The sequence below is a fragment of the Sapajus apella genome, unplaced genomic scaffold, assembly GCF_009761245.1.
Source record: "Sapajus apella isolate SASKATOON/1434 unplaced genomic scaffold, GSC_monkey_1.0 scaffold34, whole genome shotgun sequence".
Lineage (NCBI taxonomy): Eukaryota > Metazoa > Chordata > Mammalia > Primates > Cebidae > Sapajus > Sapajus apella.
The window spans coordinates 8479431-8502452 of NW_022436974.1; the positions used below are offsets into that span (position 1 = coordinate 8479431).

General features: G+C 46.6%; 1 protein-coding gene across 5 annotated transcripts in view; it reads left to right on the forward strand.

Moving 5' to 3' along the window:
* Positions 1-207: 207 nt before the first annotated feature.
* The window catches only part of SMCO4 (single-pass membrane protein with coiled-coil domains 4), a 67614-nt gene continuing 44799 nt past the window's right edge, over positions 208-23022 (forward strand). Inside the window, exons 1-2 of one of the 5 annotated variants that reach the window (XR_004274273.1) lie at positions 590-745; positions 13686-13810. The gene's annotated coding sequence lies outside the window, so the exon portion shown is untranslated. Of the gene's footprint in view, positions 482-588; positions 746-1136; positions 6316-13685; positions 13811-23022 lie in introns of those variants that run through there. The other 4 variants (XR_004274275.1, XR_004274276.1, XM_032295778.1 and 1 more) reach the window with 4 other exon arrangements.

A 23022-nucleotide genomic window follows, 5' to 3' on the forward strand; every position in this document is an offset into this window, starting at 1 on the left:
GGGCCTCGTGCGGCTTTGGAGCTGGTCTGAGGTGGGGAATTGTGAATCCCATTTATTTATGCTGAGCTGCGCACATGTATGCACGTGTAATTTACAAAAAACAAATCCAGGTCAAGATCTCTGTCTGCTTGAGGTTTAAAAGCCTACTTGGGTAGACAGCGGCAAAAATCAACTCATTCATTTACTCGTTTGCTTTCTCCACAAGTATTTATGGCGCACTTCAGTACTCCAGACAGGGCGCTAACCTAGCCTTGCAGGAGAGAATGCTGAGCACAACAGATATGACGTTTGCTTCCAACGATCCCCTTCCCGATTCTGGTTTCTCACTAGCGAGGCATTCAAAGAAGCAGGAAATATATCAACAAGGGGGCGACTTCAGCACCAGCTGCGCGGGAGCCCGAGAAAGCGCGCAGAGCCTGCAGAGGTGGTCAGGGAGAACTTCCTGGAGGCAGCAGCAGCCGCAGGCGGGGCGGGAACCCAGGTCGCTGGGAAGCGAGAGTCGGGGCCGGGGGCGGGGAAGAGGGGGCGGAGGCCGAGGCCGGGCGGGGGCGGCTGGCGAGTTAGGGTTAGGGCGGGAGGATTCGGCTTCCCGGCGGCAGAGGGCGCCTGGCGCTGCGGTCCGGCGCGCCGGAGCCGCCCGCGCGGGCGCCGAGAGGAGAGACGAGGCGGGGAGCGCGAGCGGCGGCGGCCACTGCCACGTATTCCCGGCAGTGGTGGCAGCGGCGGCGGCGGCGCCCGCGGGCAGGTGGGCTGGGAGCGGCGCGGCGGCGGCGGGGCGGGCGAGCCGGCGGGCGGGCGCGGGGCACCGGGCGGGGGTGCGGCGCCGGGACAGCGCGGTTCCCGCCACGCCGGCTCCGCCTCCGTGCCGTGCTGCCGACTCAGGCCCGGCGGCCGGCAGGTCCCGAGCGCAACTCGTGCGGGCGGGCTGAGGGCCGAGGGACGCGAGCTCGCCCGCCCGCCCGTCGCGGCTCGGGACGCTGCCTCCCGGTGGCTGCGGGGCCCGGGCCGGGAAAAGTTGGGGCGGACCGCGAGCCCGCAGGGCCGGGCGGGAAGTGCGGGTGCGGGGCGGACTCAGGGGTCGGGGGACGCGGTGCAAAGGGCTCGGGCCGGGGCGGCGGGGAGGGCCGGGTGTGGGAAGGCGGGAGACGCTGGTTCTCTGAGGACGCCGAGAATGGGGTGCGCTCAGGGTTTCTGGAAGTGGACAAGAGTCCGGCCGGGGGCCCTGCGGGTGAGAAGGGTGGGACCCAGGGGGTCGGGGTGTAGAGGTGCGGCGGGGCGGGATAGTGCCTTCTCCTCCCCCGCCCTGTCTTGGCAGACCCTGAGACCCGGGGCAGGCTCAGAGCTGGGGACGCCTATGGCTCTGAAGACCCAAGGGGGAGTTCCTGTACGGGGTGGGTGGAGGAGGGAGCTCAGCATTGCTTCCTCTGTCGCCGGCGCGGACTACCGCCCCTCCCCAGCGGCCAGATTCACCTCAGACTGCAGTGCTTTTGCCCTGGATAAGTTGAGGAACTGCTGAGCGGATGAGATGTTTGGGCTGTTGCAAGATGAGTGGGATTAGGCTATATGATATCATAACTATCAACCGGAGCTGTCTGAAAACACTCGCATATCCACTCATCCAGTCAGTACTGCTTACTGCTAAGCCCCAGCTTCCCTTACTCTTTAAGAGACACCTCTAGGTCTCCAAAGCCCAACAGCGCATCTGCTCACAGCTTTGAAGGTGGCAAGAGTGGCCTGCTATGTGTCTGCGTAGGTTGGTGCTTTCAGGAACAAGTGGTTCTGGAGGTACTGGATGCTTTATTAGAACAACCTGTGTGGTGCCCCTTGCCAATGGAGATGACTCATGTTGGCTTCCCCCCCCCCCCCAAATAAACTTTGTATTCAAGACACCAGTATGCCTGGTCATTTGCAGCAGTAATCCAGCAAGAGACCCATTGGATTTCTTGAGCCCGTGTTGTCGTCCCAGATGTGTCAGCAAGAAGTTTGACCTTGGATGAGTCACTTGCCCTCTTTGAACTTGTGTTTTCTTATCTGTCACATGGGGTATAAAGAGAGAGCCGCACAGACTGATGGAGACAGGAGTAGGTTTCTGAGGGACACAGTGAAATCTTTTTCCTTGTAAGGCTGGATTTGCCACACAAAATAAGCCTCTGCTTGTTCTTATAAAGAAATTACGATAGATTTAAAAGAAAATATGAGAAGCAAGAAAGATTGCACAAAGCAAAACAACAAAAAACTAATAATAGTTGGTATTAGATTTACAGCATGAATACTGTTTTATGCTTGCAGTTAGTGTACTTGGTTGTCCCGCTGTCTTTACTATAAAGTTGCTCATTGTGCTTAGAAAATATGTGTTTCACCTGTGGACCCGAATTTTTTCTTATTTTTTAACCTTCAAGCTTGGAGTGGACGCTCAGTTGGATTGGTCTTGCTGAGGTTTGCCTGAAGAACATCCTCAGGGTCTCTCACTGCTATAATCTTACAGGTTTCCTTCTGTCTGACTGAGGCTGGGATCCTTGTACAACTATGCTTCTGCCATCTTTTCCATTCTGGCTTGAGAAGTGGTGAGCTGGTTCCTCTCGCCTCTGACATGTCCGGGCTTCCCAGGTGTCTTTTCAAATGAGTGTAGTAAAAGGCAATCAGAGTGTTAGATGCAGCACGTTAACAATTGCTCCAGGCAATCGTGTGTCCCTTCCACTCCACCCCTGTTCCTTAGACCCTCTGGGCAACTTCTCACTAGAACTTCCTGGTCTTAAGCTGGCCTTGACGTTTAGGATGCTGAGGGCCATCACAGAGTTGAAATGACTTGGCCAGGGTCAAACCGCACATTGATGATCAAGCCATGGTTTTGGAAGAAGAGGATTTTATTTTTATTTTTATTTTTTAAGGATTTTTTTTTTGTACTTTATTATAACCTAATGTTCCTATACTTGTCCATTAGTAGCTTTTAAAATCCATAATGGGTTTGATCACATCACTTTCAGTAATCCTTTTTTTGTCAGCTTTTTGGAAGTTGCAGTTAGTGGTTATCTCTTGAGTTTGAGGTAGTGGTATTTTATTATTAAACATTTTTTTTTTTTTCAAAATTTTTAAAAAACTGCTTTCCTTTTCAGACCAGATGAGGTAGTGGTAAAAACGATACCATCTCCAACAAGTAAAGGCTTGACTAATTAGGTTAAGTCTTTAAAATATCAAATGTGTATAAATTTTAAAATATCTGTGGGTACAAATTTTACTTTAATTGAGAAGTATGAATAAAAATCATATCGTCACCATTGGAGCCCCTGCCATTGACCAGGGATTGTGAGGTGGGAGCCAGCTTCATTTTACAGGAGAGGAAACAAACCCGAGAGACGGCACAACTCTGGCACAGCTGTCATGGATAAGTTACTGATGATCTTTCAATCCACATACCATTTTAACAGTGGAAAAGGAATTCTCAGCTATCCTACAGGGTTGTACTAGTTAAATGAGATCCTGTATGTCTAGCAACAAGTAAACTGTAACGGGCTCCCTAGCCCAGCACATTTTAACATAAGCACTTGTGGACTCTGGAAGCAGTGTGGTGAAGTGGTGAGTTCAGGCATCTTGGGAGTCTGGCAGGCCTGGTGTAAATACTGAACCTGCTGCCTGACCTCTGTGAGCCTGATTTCCACATGTGTAAAGTCAGGGTAATACTGTCTGCCTTATATTCAATGAAATGTACCCACTAATTGCAGTGGGTGCTGAGTAAAGGTTGGCCTCCACTCCTTTCTCTCCCTTGCACACACGTACTTGGGATAATGAGATTGATTAAGTCTTTCAGCAATTATCCTCGAGGGGAAAAGGCTTAAAGTACTTTTTTGTACTTATCAATAATTCTTCTAGCCTTTTTGCCTTCCCAACCCAAGCCCCAGCATGAATATTCCAGGGCCTGTAATTGTCTGTCTTGTCTAAGAGAGAACTGAAAAAAATCGTAAGCCAGAAAGGACAGGTCTTTGATAGAAAGTTGAAAATGGATGTAGCTTGGTCTCCCTTTGCCCATTTTGTGGCTTTCTTCCCTTTTTTATTAATTTTGCTGGACAGGGAAAAGATACAGAATTCAGGGGGTTCTAGCTGGGGGGGGGGCCTGGAAGAGGCTGTAGTGAAGGGCAGCTAGAGGGAGGAGTGTGATCTGGCTGACGGTCAAAGCTAGAATGTGGTGTGGGGGAAATTTCTATTAGATGCAGGATTTGGCTAAATATGGAGCCAATTTCCATCTAGTCCTTTAAGGCCCTCTTTTGGGACTTTGAAGTTTTTGTGCTCCAGGCAGATTTTGACTGGTTGTGGTGGCATCATAAATGAGTTTCCATAGTAAATTGTATGCTGAAAGGAAATTAAATTCCAAAAGGGTGTTTGTTGTGACTGATGCCAGAATTTCTCTGAGAATTTTATTAAGATTCAGTCTATAAAAGTACTTCTTAATACTCTGAAGATATTATTTAGGAGATAGTTTTTAAAAAGTAGAAGTATTATCTTTGTGAGCTTTTGAAATGTCATCTTCCTAAATCTTTGGAGCAAATGAGGCTCAAAACATCATAGAGACTTATATTTTAAAAGCATTTCTTCCTAAATGTAATGTTTTCCTTCTCTTCCTGTTCCTTCCCTCCTCTCACATTATTTTGATAATGAGTTAATTTTGGTTTCTTTCACATTGTTGTGGCCTAATTTCTAAATTTATGACCCTTCATTTCTAGATCTTGCATGTATGTATTTTTCCCTTAAGTCAATTCTCATTCATTATGAAGAGCTTGTATAGCAAGGTGGGAAAGAGAGAGGACCCTGGAGCTAGGCTGGCAAGAGCTAGGCTCTTTAGAACTTGGATTCAGTCCTCACAGTAGCTCTGGGAGGCTGATCATGCTATTCCCTACACACAGATGTGGGAATGGGTGCAGAAACACATGTGTGTTCACACAGCCAGCAAGAGGTTAATCTGAGTGTCAGCTGCAATGATCTGTAGGACTCCAAAGCCCATGCTTCCAGCGAGAAAGGCAGGCAGGGGCCTTGCATGCTGTGCCAGGGTTGGGACTTAGAACTATAGGCAGAGAGGGTCATGTTTGTATTCTAGAAAGGTAACTTGGTGGCTGTATGGAGTTTTGAAGTGAAGCAAGTAGAAATTAGGAGTAGAGAAATGAGCCCATTAAAGTAATTGTCTTGAGAGGTGACAAGGGCCTGAACGGAAGACATTAAGACAGTGGCAATGGTGGCGGAGAAGAGGGGACTTGTTGGAATCCATAGAGCTCAGTGCCTTTGGATACTAGAATTGAGGGAGGAAACAAATCTGAGCCTTGCCTTTCCTTGTCTCATCCCTTCCCATTTCAGGTCTGATGCCCCAGGGATGGGTGTTGAAGATGCTATGTGCGGGCTAAAAATCGCCGCAGAAACCAAGAGTACGTCCTTTTGTGTCTGCCGACAGCTAGAGAAAGGTGGCTGAGCGCAGTCGGAAAGGGCCTTCCCCTCCCTGTGCCACCCTAGCCTTATAATTCCTAACTTTCCAGGAGCATCACAGAGGGTGGAAGTTGGATTCTTGACTGCATTTTGGGAAATGCTAGTTTGAGCCATCAAACTTAAGGTGAGAAGTGTGGAAGGGAAGACGGCTTCCTGGTGTGTTGTCTGCACACCTCTTTTCCCTGGTGACACAGGGGACCCACCAGCGTTTGGTCTTCAGTTCTGTAAGAGTTGATCTGCTTTAGATGGGGTTGACTTGTGGTCACCAAATTTGCAGGGGTTGACTGGGAAGCAGGAGTGACTATGAACATAATGGCCAGTCCCTAGAGGAGTCGAGGCCAGCCTCCTCTGATGGGTGAAGTCTCTGCGGGGCGCCAAGCCATGCTCAGGAGAGCGGGCTTCAGAGCACGGGGAGATGGTTGGCTGAGATCTCTGTTCCTGTCATTGGTAGGATGCACTGTTGCCACACCAGGAATATACTGGTCTCGTGCCCTCTCCTCTAGTCAGCGCCAGATGTGGTAATAAACTTGCTTTTGGGCTTCTGTTTTTCCAAGTTGTGCAACATCCCTGCCCTTCTGAGAGTTTGTGCTGGCTCTGGTCAGGCCGGAGGTCAGGTGGTCAGATTCTGGCTTTATTTGGGCTGTGTTCTCACTGGGAGGAGGCAGCCAGGTTACCTCTGTTGGACCTGCCTGCTCCCAGCATCATCAGCCACAAGTGTCTCTGCGGTGAGTCACTCCATGCAAGGGTCTGCTCACCCACTTTCTCCTTAATGTTTACACCTGTCCCTCAAAGAGGGAACCTCTTCTCCTTGTTCTGAGGCCACTTCTCGGCAGTCCCCAAAAGTGTCCAGTGAGTTTCTTTTGTGGGGTTAGAGTCTGTGCCAGACAGGTATATGCTTTAATGGGAGAAGAGCATTTCTTCCTGGGGATGTAACTATCGTGCCTACCTCTTGAACATTATGTCCTGAACAAAGTCCTTTTCTTGTTCATTTTGGTGCATGTTTGGGTGTGTTTGCTTTAATTATTACTGGGAAGCAAAAAAGGTATTTATCAAATGTTTAAATCTGCAGCAGCATCTCTGCTTAGGCAGCAGAAGGAATAAGTGTTTAGCGAGGATATCCTTGATTTATCACTCTTTTCTCCATGTTGTTGCTGTTTTGTTGGCAGAACCCTCTGATTTGTATACCGGTTCAACTTGGATTTCAGTAGTGAGTGTGAAAAGATTTCTGGGCTGTTTGCCGAAGAGGAGGGGCTCGAATAAGTGGGCTTCAGGGCTGCCAGTCTTGGCTGTCCCTGCAATCCCAGGAGCCGGGCACGTGGTGCCTTTGTCAGGAAGGTGGAGTTTGGCCAGGTTGTTTCTTTGGCTTTGCCTGGGAGCAGCTCTATTGGTGACAGTGGAGAATCCCTCTTCTATGGGAAAGGGAATTCTCTCCTAATTCCGGGTTTGGCTTATTTCTCATCTTGTGGGGATGAGCTTTGTTTGCAGCTTGCACAGAGCTTTTACAGATGTTTTCCTTGCATCCCACATTGTCCTTCTTCCCTGTTGGTTCCAATTCAGTCTGTCATCAGTACCATAGAAACTGGTTTGAACTTTGTCAGTCTTGGGAAGACCTGGGATTGCAGCATATAAACCTGTTCAAATTGGTGCAGCAATTTCACATCAGCATAAGAAGCCTGTTTTGGTGGTGGTGGTTTTTTTTTTTTTTTCAGTCAGTTTACTTGCTTTTCACATATCATATAGGTAATATGCAAATGTATTCTCCTGCAGTCTGCCCTCCCATTTAAATAGCACGGAAGCACACAGCAGACATGTCACATTCCCCTTCTCCCAGCACCCTTCACCAGGTGCCACCTCCTCCAGGTCCTCAGAAATAACCAGTGTTAGCAGTTGGATCCGTGTCCTGAAACTGTCAGTCTGTATACACAAATACACTGTGTGTTCCTTCTTTTCAAAGCATGAATCTGATTGCATCATACTGCTTTTTTCACATAGTATATCTTCGAGATCTTTTCATGCATGTAGCTCTTCTCTCTTCTTTTAATTTGTCTTTTATTTGCCTATAAAATATTTTCTAGTATGTGATAATTTATGAATTGGTCCCCATTGATGGACATATAAACTAACTCATTAGTTTTGCTATTGTATCTTCATACATACATATTAGTATGTACATGTTCCTCTAGGAGTGGAATTGGCATGTCAAATGTTAAATTTATTTAAAATGTCAGGAGGCTGAGGCAGGAGAATTGCCTGAACCCAGGACGCAGAGGTTGCGGTGAGCTGAGATTGCGCCATTGCACTCCAACCTGGGTAACAAGAGTGAAACTCCGTCTCAAAAAAAAAAAAAATTATTTAAAATGTTACAGCAGTACCCGTACTATGCTCTCAATAGATGTACTAGTTCCTATTACCAGTAGCGTATGGGCTGCCATTCTCCTGGGTGAAATAAATGGATTGTTGTTTAGTAGGTTTTCATTTATTATTGATGAGGTTGTGAAACTCTTCATTTGGCTTCTTGATTCTTAGTGCTGAGATTGTAGACATTCAGAGTGGTGGGTCCGTAGTAACCCTAGGTGAGGGAACCAAACCGTCAAGGATCATGGCTGAGCTCAGGGTGGTGTGAGCATCATGCTACCAGTGGTGGCATTGTGGCACCTGGACGCAAGAGCTCCTGGTTTCACACTCTCTCTTTCTCCCAGATGCTAGGTATGGTAATAGGGCACTTTAATTTTGGTGTAACTTGCCAGGATACTTCTCCAAACCTTTCATCTGAGGAACCAAGGATATGTGGATATTGATTAAGATCAGTCTGTCCTGCACTGCTGAGGCATGGATTGGAGACTGGGGAGTGGCACTGGGAGGACACTTAAAGATTGTGTGCTGGAAAATCAGGCGCTGTTGCTTCTGGAAAAGCCTCCAGGAACGTGGTAAAGCAGATCTTTTCTTCTGGTTGCATGTGATTGTTCCCCCTCTCCTGGCGTGCTGTGGGAATATTGTGGTGCTTTAACCCTTAGCAGAATGCCTTCTGGAGAAGCAGTGATTTCTTAGAAGGTGTTTGAGGGGCGTGGCACAATGGGCTGGTAGAGGAGACATCTTGTGGCCTCCATGAATAGCCTGATCCCAGGGCCCTCCCTGAAGACTGGGCTACACAGTGGGCTTCAGGAAGCCCTGGCTTGCTGGACCAGAGTCCCTTACCTATCACTCAGAGAGACAGAGGGCAGGAGTGGGGGGTGGGGAACCCTTGGGGGACAAAGGGACTGCAGAGTTGAGCCACGCTGGGCCCAGCTCCCATTTGGCCCGTTATGGCTGTGTGACTTGAGCAGCTATTTTATCTCCCTGGGCCTCAGCTTTTTCCTGTAAATTAGAAGTTATAATTAATACCTGCCTCACAGGGTTGTTATAAAGATTAAAAAAATCATGTTCATAAATCTCAGCATATTACCTAATTAGTACTTGGTAATTTTAAGTAACTCTACCTATTTGTGTTCCCCATATATGTGTGTCTATATGTGTGTGTGTGTGTGTGTGTGTGTGTGTATATATAATTTTTTTTTTTTTTGAATACAGAGTCTCATCCTGTCGCCCAGGCTGGAGTGCAGTGCTGTGATCTTAGCTCACTGCAACCTCGGCCTCCCAGGTTCAAGCAATTCTCCTGCCTCAGCCTTCCTAGTAGCTGGGATTACAGGCATGTGCTACCACGCCTGACTAATTTTTGTATTTTTAGTAGAGATGGGGTTTCACTCTGTTGGCCAAGCTGGTCTTGAATCCCTGATCTCAGGTGATCTGCCTGCCTTGGCCTCCCAAATTGCTGGGATTACAAGCATGAGCTACCGCACAAGGCCAATAATTGTTTTAAAATGGATGACTACATATTACATTTGCTAAATATGAAAGTAGACGTAATCTGGTAACCTTAAAGAGAGGTCAGGAGATTAGCAGCTGCCTAGGGCAGATGAGGGTGGGGGCTATGGGAACTAAAAGGGATGAAGGTGAGGGGCTTGGACGGAGGCCTTAGGTGGGCAGGGGAGTTGAGTTGGGATGTTATTTTCCAACGCCATTTCTCCTGCAGAAACCCCTGCTTTGTGCACACCAGAGCCCCACACGCAGAGGCTTTTTCCTCTTTTTTCAGATAGACTGAGGGCTAGGGGGTTGCTAGTGCAACCTCTGCCATTTATTTCAAGGAGGCTGAGTGAGGCCCTGAAAGGCAGAGTGTCTGCCTCAAGCCACACAGCTGGCCAGGAGAGAGCACGAATAGGCCCAGCTCTCTGCTCCCTTCTCCACATTGCCATGTGTTGCCCATAGCCAGATGCAGGAAAAAGACATTGGTGTTAAGCACTTTGCAAAGATCTGCCATTTACTCCTCCCAAGGTTCTTGTGAGATGAGGTTGAGATACGCATGTTCTTCTGTTCCTTCAGTACCAGCCACAGGTTGATGTCTTCATTCCCCTGCTCACCTGTAATTGAGGGGAGGATCAAGACTGGATCCTGCTCCCTCTTTCCCATCATACCACATGTGTCGTTACCTTTTACGCATGGAGCAGCTCTCTTGGGGACTGGTGTGGCACTCAGTCAAATACATGAGTAAGATCCAATTCCCAATTCAATCTTTCCCTGGCTCTTGTGTCTCTGAAGTGAGGACAGTTGCCTCCCTGTTTTGCCCTCTGGGATTAATACAGCACTCCTACCTGCCTTCTAGGCTTATCCTCCACTCAGAATTCATTCAGGAAATACACTGTTCTAGGTGTTGGGGATTTTGCACCAAACAGAAGGAACCAAAATCCTGTTCTCATGGGGCTTATTTTCTAGTGAGGATGACAGACAATAGTGATTAAAATACACGGCATGTTTATTAGGCTCCCAAAGCTGCTATAACAAAGTGCCAGAAACTGAATGGCTTCGACAACAGGAGAATGTTTTCCCATGGTTCTGGGGAAAAGAATCAGTCATCTGTTCCATGCCTCCCTTCCAGCTTCTGGTGGTTGCTGGCTGGCCTTGGTGTTCTTGGCTTGTGGCAGTGTAGCTTCAGTCTGTGCCTCTGCTGTCCCATGGCGTTCCCCTGTGTGTGTGTTTGTGTGTGTGTGTGTGTGTGTGTGCGCGCGCGTGTGCGTGTGCGTGTGTGTGTGTGTGTGAGAGAGAGAGAGAGTGTGTGTGTGAGTCAGAGTGCTCCAGAGAGACAGAACCAATAGGACATAGATAGATGAGAGGGTTTTTTTTTTTTTTTTGAGACAGAGTTTTGCTCTTGTTGCCCAGTCTGGAGTGCAGTGGTGTGATCTAGGCTCACCGCAACCTCCGCTCCTGAGTTCAAGCAATTCTCCTGTCTCAGCATCCTGAATAGCTGAGATTACAGGCATGCATCACCATGCCTGGCTAGTTTCGTATTTTTAGTAGAGACGGGGTTTCTCCGTGTTGGTCAAGCTGGTCTCAAACTCCTGACCTCAGGTGATCTACCCACCTTGGCCCCCCAAAGTGCTGGGGTTACAGGCATGAGCCCTCGTGCCTGGCTGAGAGGGGATTTTTTAGGGGAATTGGTTCACATGATTATGGAGGCTGAGAAGTCACATGACAGGCGGTCTGCAGGCTGGAGAACAAGGAAGGCTGGTAGTGGGACTCCATCCAAGTCCAAAAGCCTCAGAACCAAGAAAGCTGATGGTGTAAGTCTCAGTTTGAAGTTGAAGACCTGAGAACCTAGGGGTTTGGGGGCAGGATGTGCTGGTGCAAGTCTTTCTTACTCAGTCCATTGATTCAAATGACAGTCTTTTCTGGAAACACCCAGATGATGTAGTACTTTACTAGTTATCTGGATATCTTTTAGTCCAGTCAAGTTGACATCTAAAATTTACCGTTATAATCTGTGTTTCTGTTTTCTTATAAGGACACTAGTCATTGGATTAGGGCCCACCCTATTCTAGTATGACTGTGTGAGACAGGTCTCAATCAGTTTCGGAAGTTTTTTTTGCCAAAGTTAAGGACACACGCCTGTGACACAGCCTCAGGAGGTCCCGACGACTTGTGCCCAAGGGGGTCTGAGCACAGCTTGGTTTTATACATTCTAGGGAGACATGAGACATTAATTGATACATGTAAGAGGATCATTGGTTTGGTCCAGAAAGGCGGGACAACTCAAATGTGGAGAGGGCTTCCAGGTCATAGGTAGATAAGAGACAAACGGTTTGAGTTTCTGATTAGCCTTTCCAAAGGAAGAAAGCAGAAGGCATTTATCTCAGTGAGCAGAGGGATGACTTTGAATAGAAAGGGAGACAGGTTTACCCTAAGCAGTTCCCAGCTTGAGTTTTCTCTTTAGCTTAGTGATTTTGGGGCCCCAAGATTTATTTTCCGTTCACAACTGCCTTTCTTCTTAACTGTGGCAAAAAACCCATAAAACTTACCATCTTAACCATTTTTTTTTTTTTTTGAGATGGAGTTTAGCTCTTGTTACCCAGGCTGGAGTGCAGTGGTGCGATCTCGGCTCACCGCAACCTCCGCCCCCTGGGTTCAGGCAATTCTCCTGCCTCAACCCCTTGAGTAGCTGGGATTACAGGCATGCGCCACTATGCCCAGCTAATTTTTTGTATTTTTAGTAGAGACGGGGTTTCACCATGTTGACCAGGATGGTCTCGATCTCTTGACCTCGTGATCCACCCTCCTCGGCCTCCCAAAGTGCTGGGATTACAGGCGTGAGCCACCGTGCCCGGCCTCCATCTTAACCATTTTTAAATGTACAATATATTAGTGTTACCTGTCTGCACATTACTATGCATCAGTATGACCTCATTGTGTTAGTGTTCTCCAGATAAACAGACCCAATACGGTCATGTGTATGTGTACAAAGAGATTTATTTTTATAACGTGTTGGCTCACGTGGTTATGAAGGTTAAGAAGTTGTAAGAGCTGTGGTCAGCAAGCTTGAGACCCGGGTGAGCCAATGGTATAAGTTCAAATCCAAGTACTGAGGCCTTGAGACCCAGGAGAGCCAGTGGTGTAAGTTCTAGTCCAAAAGACAGCAGGCTTGAGACCCAAGAAGAGCTGATGTCTCAGTTCAGTTCTGTCCAAAGGCAGGAAAGACCAGTGTCCCAGTTCAGTCAGCCAAAAGGAGTTCCCTCTTCCTCAGGCTTTTCTGTTCAGGTCTTCATTTGATTGAATGAAGTCCACTCAGATGAGGGAAGTCAATCTGCTTTACTCAGTCTACCCATTCAAATGTTAATCGTATCCAGAAAACACCCTCACAGACATACCAGGAATAATCTTTGGCTTACAGTCCGGGAACCCATGGCCTTGTCAAATTGACACATGAAATTAGCCATTGCCCTCATCTTAAAAGATTTTATCTGCAAAGTCCCTATTTCCAAATAAGCTCATATTCTGAGGTTCCAGGTGGACATGAGGTTTTTGAGATCTGTTCTGCCCGGGTAGTATGTGAGATGTTGGTGACTGCTGAAAAGCAGAAGAGTCCTGCAGCAGAGAAGAAGGTGAGGTGATCAAGGAGGACCCTGCTGAGAGGGAATGTGTGCACTTGGGACTGGAGGAGGGGGAGAGAGGGAGGAGCTGCTGTATGGTGGTAGAGCATCCTGGGTAAAGGGGGACAGCACACGCAGAAGCCCTGAAGTGTAGGGATACTGCAATTTTAGTCCATTGTATCAGGGGAGGAAAGGGAGAAGTTGAGAGTATGGAAGAGGGTGAGGATCAAGAGGTCCTTCATTGCATGGACTGTGGCCTTTGCTCTAGTAAGATGGAAGCCACTGTTGTCCCTGTGAGCACGAATAAAAGCAGGTAGTGTGGGCCACCTCATTGAGGACTTTTCCAAGTTCAGATGGATGTAGCTGAGCTCTGTGTGTGCTTAGATATTTTGCAGCAACTGTTTCCAGGCAGATTTTTAAAAAATGTTAGTGCTATACTGACCCTTAATCCATCACCCTTTCCTTTCGGTATGCCTTTTACCTACCCACCCACCCACACATAAACCATAGACATGAAGAAGAGAGAGCAAACAGACAAGGCTAGGGTGGCAGGAATCGCTAGGAAACTCCATCTGCATAGTTGCCTTGCTGTGAGCTGCAGGGCCTCATACATGTGAACTGATGGGCTCTTCCTCTCATGACCCCTCAAGCCCTGGGCCTGCCTGGTGAATGCTGTGTCTGCCATTCAGGTGGTCTTTTACTTGGGTAGATTTAGAAAATGCTGAGGTCAGTGTGCAAGCTGTGTAAATTCTTCTGTGCTTCCAGGATTCTTCTGTGTCTAAAATGACTATGCTGTGAAAAGAGTTGAGTTAGCTCACCTGGTCAGCGGGCCACATTTGGCCTTAAAAATATAGGACAGGGAGGAACATCCAAGAGGACCTTTGGAGACAGTGAGTAGATGGCTGTGTGGTCTTGGTTTGTGGGCCCAGGGGCCTCTGCTGCCAGCCTTGTAACCGGCCTGTGAAGTGTTCACACATCATTGTTCTTATTTGTCATAAAAACACTTCAGCCTGCAATCTCACTATTGGTCATTAAAAAGAGGAAGGAACTCCAGGCAGAGGCCGGCCCTCAGCAGGCCTGGCCTTCTGGTCTGAGGCCTGTGTCAGTTCAGTTTGCCTGGTTACTGGGGAATCACAACTTCAGATTTCTTGGTGTTGGAGTTGAAGGGAAATATTCTTATCTGGTTGACATTTAATTTCCTCTTTGGCCTCCAAAGGAAGGGGCCTGGCCCTTATGTAATGAGGGCTCTGGGGAAGTGGGCTGTGGGCGGGGCCTGATTTCAGGCTCTCTCTCCTGCCTCCACTTATCGAGAGAGTGCCAGAAGCAGCCTGCTTGGGGAGGTTATCTGGGAGTCCGATGTTGCTGTGACCCCTCTGGGGAGCATCGCTTTAGAAGATAATTATGTGTAAGCGGAGATGGAAATAGAATTCTCCAGTGCCAGGAGCAGCTGCTCTTCTGTAGTATTTCAGGAGTTGCCTTTGGGGCCCCTCCTTCCTCCCAAACAAAATACACCCATCCAAAATGAAAGTTGTGAAGATAATTCCTAGCTAGAAAAGTGAGTGTTACAAATGTGTTTTGTGAGTGTGTAGTTCCTTTTCCAGAGTTATTTTTAGGGTCCTTCCCTTAGCACATCAAAAGAGCTTCCTTAGAGGAGCTGCCTTTTCAATTGCACAGCCTTTCTCTGCCAGAGTGCTACAGGAAGTTTTGACTCAGTGTTCGCTCAGAACCTGCGGAGGCTGTCTTTGCTTCCATGTTATAGTTAGAATAGAGAGGCCTTGCCCAGGAGTGGGAGCCAGACAGGGCTCCAAGTGTTCCCGTAAGACAGCCTCCTTGTCCTATACCCAGGGGTGGCTTTTGTCTCCATTGATATGCCCCCAGCAGCTAGTAAATATATACTTGTTGATGGACCGGATATATTAGATGTGGGCCCTGACATCTTTGCTGGTTCCTCAGCCGGCAGCATGCTGCGATTTCACTTTGAACCCTGAGAAGTTGATCTTCTGGTATCCAGATTGGGACTGGAACATTAAGTTCTGACTTCGTCACTGCTGCCTTCCATAAGTTACTTGCCTCCCCAGACCTCAGTTGTCTCATCTTTAATCTGGAAGGTTGGATGAAATGATCGGCATAAGGGTCTTCCTTCGCCCCTGTACCCACTCTGGGCAGCCCCTTGCACCAGTCTCCTTGGTCACAGTGGGAGCTCCTGGAGGGCAGAACAAGTCTAGGCACAGGGCATATGAACTTTTTGTCCCAGCCAGCCTGATAAATACAGAGCTTCCCCCAAACTTAACACGCTTCAGCCCTGTTGCTCCCTGATGGCCTGTCTAGCCAGACCCCCAGAGCTCTTGCTTTCTGGGTCAACTTGTAGGCAGATAGAAGGAGCAGATGGTGGAGGATTTGGCTAAATCTCCTCTGTCTCTGGAGGTGGGTATCTCCAGTTGCTCAACCTGATCTCCTTGTTCTTTTCTCAAGTTTCACACAACTTTTATCCTTTCCTTGAACAAAGTCTTTTTATTTCTGGATGATGTTGTGAGAAGTTTTTGCGTTTACAAGTAAGGCAGAAAAGAATGGATCATAACTACAGAATTTTATATTGATTACGTTCCAAATTTGTTAAGAAATATCTGTGTGTAGGAAAAATACTATAAAAAATTTTATTTTAGTGGTCATCTCTAGATTTTGATATTATAGGAGACTTATTTTTAAGCTTTTTTTTACATTGAGCATGTACTATCTTTATTAAAATTATGATTAATAATAAACAGCTATTCATTAGGATTTAGTATGTGCCAGACAATGTAAGAACTGGCCATTACAATATCTTATTTAATTCTCACTGTGAACCTATGACATTCCTATTTAAAAAAAACCAAATATGCTGGGCTTGGTGACTTGCGTCTGTAGACCCAGCTAGTCAGGAGGCTGAGTTGGGAGGATCACCTGAACCAAGGAGTTTGAGACCAGCCTGGGGTACATAGCAAAACACACCCTGTTTCTTAAAAGCAAATATTAACCTAATTTTTGTTATTGTGGAAAAATATACATAAAAATTTCTTTTTTGGGATGGATGTAGTGGTTCATACCTATAATTCCAGCACTTTAGGAGACTGAGGCAGTACTTGAGCCTAGGAGTTGGAGACCAGCCTGAACAATATAGTGAGATCGCATCTCTACAAAAAAATTTTTTTAAATGTAGCTAGGCGTGGTGGTGTGTGTCTGTAGTCCCAGCTACTTAAGAGGCTGAGTTGGGAAGATCTGTTGAGCCCGAGAGGCTGAGGTTGCAGTGAGCTGTGGTCATGTCACTGCACTCCAGCCTGGGCAACAGTAAGACCACGTCTCAAGAAAAAAAAAATTGCCTTTCCAAGCGTTTTTACATGTACGGTTTTGTGACCTTAACCACATCCCCTGAGAGATCTTTTTTTTTGAAACCCTTATGTTATAAATGAGGTCGCTGAGACTTAGAGAAACAAAGCTACTTTCCCAAGGTCACAGAGCTAGTCAGCTTTAGAGGTGGGATTTGAACACAGAACTGACTTACCCAGAAAGGTCACAGGTTCCTGGGATCTGTGGTGTGTGGTAGTTGGAGTTCATGATCACTTTCCTGCCCCTGCCCACCATTTGACTGTAGAAAGCCATTTGCTAAGTATATGTGTCTTTTTTAAAACTCTAAGGGTTGGATTGTGTTTGCCAGTGAGGTGGTGGTCAGCCTGACTTGGGATGTGTGGCTGACGCAGGTGCTGCCTGAGGCGGATGCCAAGGTTGATTTGTGTGCTCCGTTGTCTCTGGAGAAGGTCGAAGAGTGGGCTGTGGTGCTGAGAGGGTTGTGTGTTGGAATTCTGTCTCTACAAGGTCCTCAGGAGTGCAGTGGAACGGGCAGTGGCCTAGAGCTCAGATATGTGGCTTTGTCAGGTCTGGGTTTTTTTGGAGGATGCACATTGAACTTGGGGGTCAGTCTGTACTTTAGTCCTGATTTTGCCATGTGGTAGACATACTTTGGCCTCAATTTCCTCATTTCTTAGTGGGTGATAAAAATGCCTGTTCTACCTGCATCCCAGGATGGTGGTGATGATCAAATGTCATAATGTGGGGGAAAAGTGCTAAGGAAACGACAGGGCTCTCCAGGAGGTTTCTGTGATGGGCACTGTGAGTGTACAGTGGTGTGGGAGAAGAGTGGGGCTGACCTCACAGATGTGAGGAGGAAGGATGTGGATGTGAAGAGCAGCAGGTTTGCTTTATTTTGTTTTGTTTTTGACACCAGCTTATTTCCTCCACCATCGCTTCACTGGTGAAGTGTAACGTTCCACTGTCTACCTAGTATTGTACTGCCTAATGCTGAATGCTCTAGGATTTCCCTGGAATCTGTCCCTGCCAAGTTGCTTGGTTCTCCCAAAAACTCACATCTCACTGGTGAAATGAATTGTGATTTAGGAGATCATTCTGTAGCTCTGCGGTGGATGAAAGCGCTCAGCAGCTTTCCCTGGTCTTGTCTGTCTTCCTCATTTTATTAGCAAATGTTTGTCTGTTTCTGTTCTCTAATCTTGAGCAGCCAACCGTGTGAATGGTCTGGAGCCTGGAGATACGCCCCTGTGGAGGGGAAGGGTCCCTTTGTGTGGTACTTGCTCCTCATTGGACCCTTTCTGTGCATGATGCTTTGTAGAACATCAAGGTACAGTAGACAGAACCCCTTGTTTTATGGGGAAGATATGCATACTCAAACCATTATGAGTGTTTGGGATAGACAGCTTGAGAAGTCCCTGTCATGAGAGGTGTAACCCTCAGTCCAAGTGGTTAAAGGTACATTAGTGGGGATAGTCAGAGGGCATAAACTATTGAGGGGGCTTCTGTGGCTTATTGCTTTTTTACAACGATTTCAATCAGCTCTTTGCAAGCTGGGGTTTCTGTCCAGCTACACTGAGATAATTTCTCGAGCCATCACTGCTGCAGTGCACGTTTCATCTGACAGGAGCCAGGGTCTGTGCAGGGCTCTGCTGAAGTCAGCGGCCCTGTCTTGTTTTTTGGCTTTGAGAATGGTACTCGAAGACTAAGTAGGTCACAGGTACCTATTTTGAACTGAGTATGGCTGGGCTGCATGGACATTTAATTTCCGGATCCAATCCTGTTGGACTTGTTTGCCCAGGAGGTTGGCAGCATGCACTCTCTGGCTGGTCATAGGGTGTATTTATAAAGTGTGAAGAGCCTAGAGGTAATGAGACGCTGCAGTTCTCTGTTTCTGCAGGAGAGCCAGGAGTGGGTGGGCTTTAAAACCCTTTAGGAATGGGGGGAGTGTAGTTTTTTTTTTTTTTTTTTTTTTTTTTAACCTCACTTGCTTAAATTTTCTGAAAATTGTTGATCCTCCCCAACTTTATGGAACTTTTTTCTCTCAAGGAATCAAATTTAATTTTTGCCCAATATTAGTGGGCCTCTGCTTCAAGTTGGATAATAGCTTCAGTTGCTGTATGCCTTGCCTTTTTTGCAGATTATCTCATTTAATCCTCACAACAAGCTCAGAAAGTGGTTACTATTTTCCCCATATTACAAAGGAAAAAACCTGAGAATCAAAGTCGTGCAGTAATTTGCTGACAGACCGAGTCAGCGTGTAAGTAGCAAGGCTTGAGATTCAAACCTAAGATCTTCCGATCAGAGTGTGATCTTTTGCTCCACAGCACAGTGGCCTAAGGAGCCCTGGAAGAAGGTGTTCTGGCCAGCTGTGAGTGACAGTGCAGTAGCGGCTCCTTGGCCATTCTGAGTTGAATGCAACCTTCCTCTTAGTAGAGGCTGTGGGTGTCGGGAATGTGGGCCTCCCAGCCCAGGGAAGCATCTTTCTTTGTGGAACTGGAGTTATGTTTTACGATGTCACCCTGATGTGATGGGATCGCAGAATTCTGAGTTTTCACCCATTGTTGGACTTCTTCCTGATTCGCTATTGTTCTGTGGGTCCTTGCTCAAGACCTTGGATGAGTGCAGTGAGAGGGTGAGATCTGAGTTAGGTGGTGACTGCATTGGATGCACCACCTCCTCTATGTGCACCAGCTGATGACCCACCATTCCTCATCTTCAGTATTCATGCCTTCCCTGCATTTTGGAGGACTAAACACAAGTTTGTAGTGGGGAGTGTGTGTTTTGCCTTTCTCTTCAGTTTGTCCCCGTAAGCTACTTCCAGGGGATGACAGTAATGCTGCTGCTTCAGGTCATTTGTATTTGTTGAGTGTCAGAGTTTTCAGGACTCATCGTCATCTCCATTTTACAGATGGGAATTCTTAAGGGAAGTCACAGATGTGACACTCTTAAGTAGCATACTTCGATACTGTAGCTTCCCTTGTAAATTTCATAAAACACAGCCGAGGAGGTGTCTGTTTAAAATCAGCTTGTATTCTGAAGGTGAAAGAATGGCCTTTTCAAATGCCCTGGGGCTCACGTGCACAGTGGGGTTCTCTTCTTTGCCAGGAATGCATGCGCCCATCCTCGGTTCCCTCCCAGCCGTTTCCTGGCTTTGTGAGATTGAGCTGGTTACTGAGCCTTTCTGAGTCTGTGTCCTGTAACTTGGTGATAATAGTACTATCTAAAAGAGGCTGTGGTAAGATATAAATGAGATAGTGTATGTGAGATCACTCAGGGCTCAATGTGTTGTTATTGTTTGTCTTTATTGTTCAACCAGGATGGGTTGAAGAAAGCACAGATCTCAGCTACAGAGGCTGAGGCCTGAGAAACTCCCCTCCCCCGAAGGGCATTACTAACTGATCTCCCCTGCACCCTTCCTCCCCCAAAACAAGAGGGACAGGATGAAGCTTAAAAACCCTATTTCAGCTAGAATCTTTGCAAGATGTTCCCATTTCTTTTGGTTTTGGAATGGGGTGCTGATATTTGCTTCATCTACTGGAAACGAAAACTAAGGAAGTCCATGTTAACCACACAGCTTCTCAGTAAAACCCAATATCTTTTAAAATGAGGAAATGCCAAAACACGATTTTAGAAAGCGGGGTGTTTTAAATTTACATATTGGACGTATCAGCACTTTTAGCACATACACTTTGACTGATTGTATAATTGTCTTGAAAAGACTTAAAAAATTTAAATTTGAGGTATTCTGGTCTCCTCTCCTGCAGGGTCTTGCTCCATCACCCAGGCTGGAGTGCAGTGGCATGGTCTCAGTTCACTGCAACCTTGGCCTCCCAGGCTCAAGCGATTCTCCCATCTCTGCCTCTCGAATAGCTGAGACTACAGGCATGTTGCCACCATGTCCAGCTAATTTTTTATATTCTTGGTAGAAATGGGGTTTTGCCCTGTTGCCCACCCTGGTCTTGAACTCCTGAGCTCAGGTTATCCATCTGCCTTGGCCTCCCAGAGTGCTGGGATTACAGGCATGAGCCACTATGCCTGGCGTGTTTTCACCTCTTAAAAGACCTACTCAGGGTCTAGTGGTTAAGTCTTACTTTTTTTGAGACAGGGTTTCACTTTGTAATCCAGGCTGGAGTGCAGTGGCATGTCACAGCTTGGGTTCAGGAGGTTCTCCTGAGTAGCTGGGACTGCATGCAGACACAGGCAATTCTCCTACCTCGGCCTCCCAAAGTGCTGGATGCTTGCCCAGCTCTTACATTTTTGGTCACTTAATGACAGACTTTTTTCCCTTCCCTTGTCTCTCCTTTCCACATTAGTTTTTATGTTTGAGCCTAGATAAGCATAGGGGAAGTTCCAGAGGAGACAGCAGAGTGACCTGCAATTTTTGATCTTTGGGGTTTCCAATTTTGTGTATTTGCTGTGTGATCTTGAACAATTCTCTTACTTCAGGTCTCAAGGAACTTAGTGTCTCATAGGGGAGATAGACCTAGAGTTGATAGCTCTCTTATTGTTGTCGCTACAGACAAGGATTCATTTCCTTAGTGTGGTGGTGGTGGTTTTTAAGTCTTAATGTTATAAACTAGAAATTTGCAAGGTGTGGATTTTCATGCTAAAGGAATTGCAAGTGGAATCAAGGACTAGACTTCCCTGCATGAGACATTCTCTCATCAGGCTCTCAGACTTCTGTTACACCACCTGGTGCAGTCAGTTACAGATACCTGTTTACCTGGCCACCTGCCCAGCTTGACAGCAAGCTCTGCAGTGGCAGAGACTTGGCCTATGCCCTGTTATATCTTAGGCATCTTATGTATTATACCTTCATGTGGAACACAACAGACACCTACATAAAAGACGAAGGATTTCTAATCACTTAACATGGTAGCAGGCCGAGGGGCAGAATTGGCTACCGCAGGTCTTCTGTTACATAAACTGGTCGTGTTACATGACCAGACTTGTCTCCCTTCCCCCCATGCCCATGGCCTCTCTGCTGAGAAAGACAGAACCAGTACCAGGTAGGTCCCTTGTAATAAGCCAGAGAGGTGAGTGGTATTATCTTCTGTTTTATAGACCAAGATCTGAAGAAGTCACATGGCTAATATGCCTGAGAGTCAGCATTTGAATGTGGGCCTGCAGGAGTCCGCTTTTTACATCCTTCAGAGATCTGATATGCTGGTGCATCTGCCCCTGAGGACATACCCAGTGATGCAAATCCAATTAACCTGATAGTCCAAGAAACTTAAACTAGGTCTGACGAAGAACCTCCTGACATTTTGTTTTTGTTTTAAGAGTTCGGACTTTTCAAACTGTTAATCATAATCCACAGTCACAGAATTGATTTAGTGGGTTGATACATTTTTAAATGAAGTAGAGCAGTAAAAAGTAACAGTGTGTCACACACAGTGAGGCTGTGTGTAGATGCGTCCCTGCCAGGTCATAATGGAAATACACTTCTGACTGCGGATCAGTCGTCAGAATATCTTTATAGTTTCGATCAGTATTGGCTAGATTGCAAAGTCCTTGGTGGCAGGGATGTTTTCTCTTTTATATTCCCTTCATCCTTAGTCCAGTGCTGAGTACTTAACTGATTGGTTGGTCTGTCTGGGAGAACTTGTAACAGTTCACTCTTCAGACTGGAAGAATAGTCAGAAGGGGGGATGTTAAGGACAATTTGCAGAATACTCTCTCTACAAGGAATGACAGGTACTCTTGCCCTTGCTTTATGAATAAGGAAAGCAGAAAGATACACAGTATGATAGTTAAGAGCTTGGGCTCTGAAGTCTGAGAAACCTGCATTTGAAATCTGTGTGTGCAGTGTCGTGGTTGTGTGACTTTGGGTAACTTCCTTAAGCCTCACTTTGTCCATCTTTAGGCAGGGTATAATAAGGGCATCTACCTCAGAGGTATTGTGACAACTAGATGAGACAGCTCAAGTTAAGTGGCTTTAGCACAGTGCCTGGCATCTGACAAACAGTAAGCATTATCTGCTGCCCTTCCTTTTATGATTAAGAGAGATTAAGTGACTCATGTTGGGTCCCAGGGTACCACCTGGAGCCAGGCCCACTGCAGGAGGCCCCCTCTAGAGTTGCAGTTCTGTGATGTTTATTGATCTTGAGCTAAACTTGTAGCTGTAATCTGTGGTTTGGTTGTGAAAGGAAGTGAATGTTGCAACAGAGCAGGTGTGTGCATATAAAAATATGTCCTGGTTTTGCTAGTTAGAGAAAACAGCATCTTCCAGAGATGTGGCTGCATAGTGGAATCTGAGACTATAAATGACATTTCTTAGGAAAGGCAGGTGCTTTGTGTTTTCATCAAAAACAGCAGTTTCCTAAAACTGAATATAGCAATATATATGCTTAAACTGGTAGTTTTGTGTCTGGCATAGTGAGAATTTTAGTGGAAACTCCAAGGTTTGATAAATCCTGATTTCTGAAATCATTCATTGAACCTAGCAGCACCATGTGCACTTAGAATGAACTTCATGAAAACATGTGACATGCTGAAGGTGCAAGGCACTCCCAGAGTGGGATAGAAACCTAGAGAGACTTGGTTTTGGCTTTAGCCCCTAATTTGCAAGTCTGGATCTCTGTTTAGTTCTCTTTTCCAGGCTGGACAGTCTTGAGTCTTCTTTCTCCTCAAAGTCAAAATAATTTTCTTCTTTTTATCCCTAAGTGCTGATTGTCTTTGTATCTTGGTAGGGAAAGGTAGTCAACATGAAAAATTATCTAATGGTAGATACTGGTTTATACTTTGGTTGAAAATAGCCTTT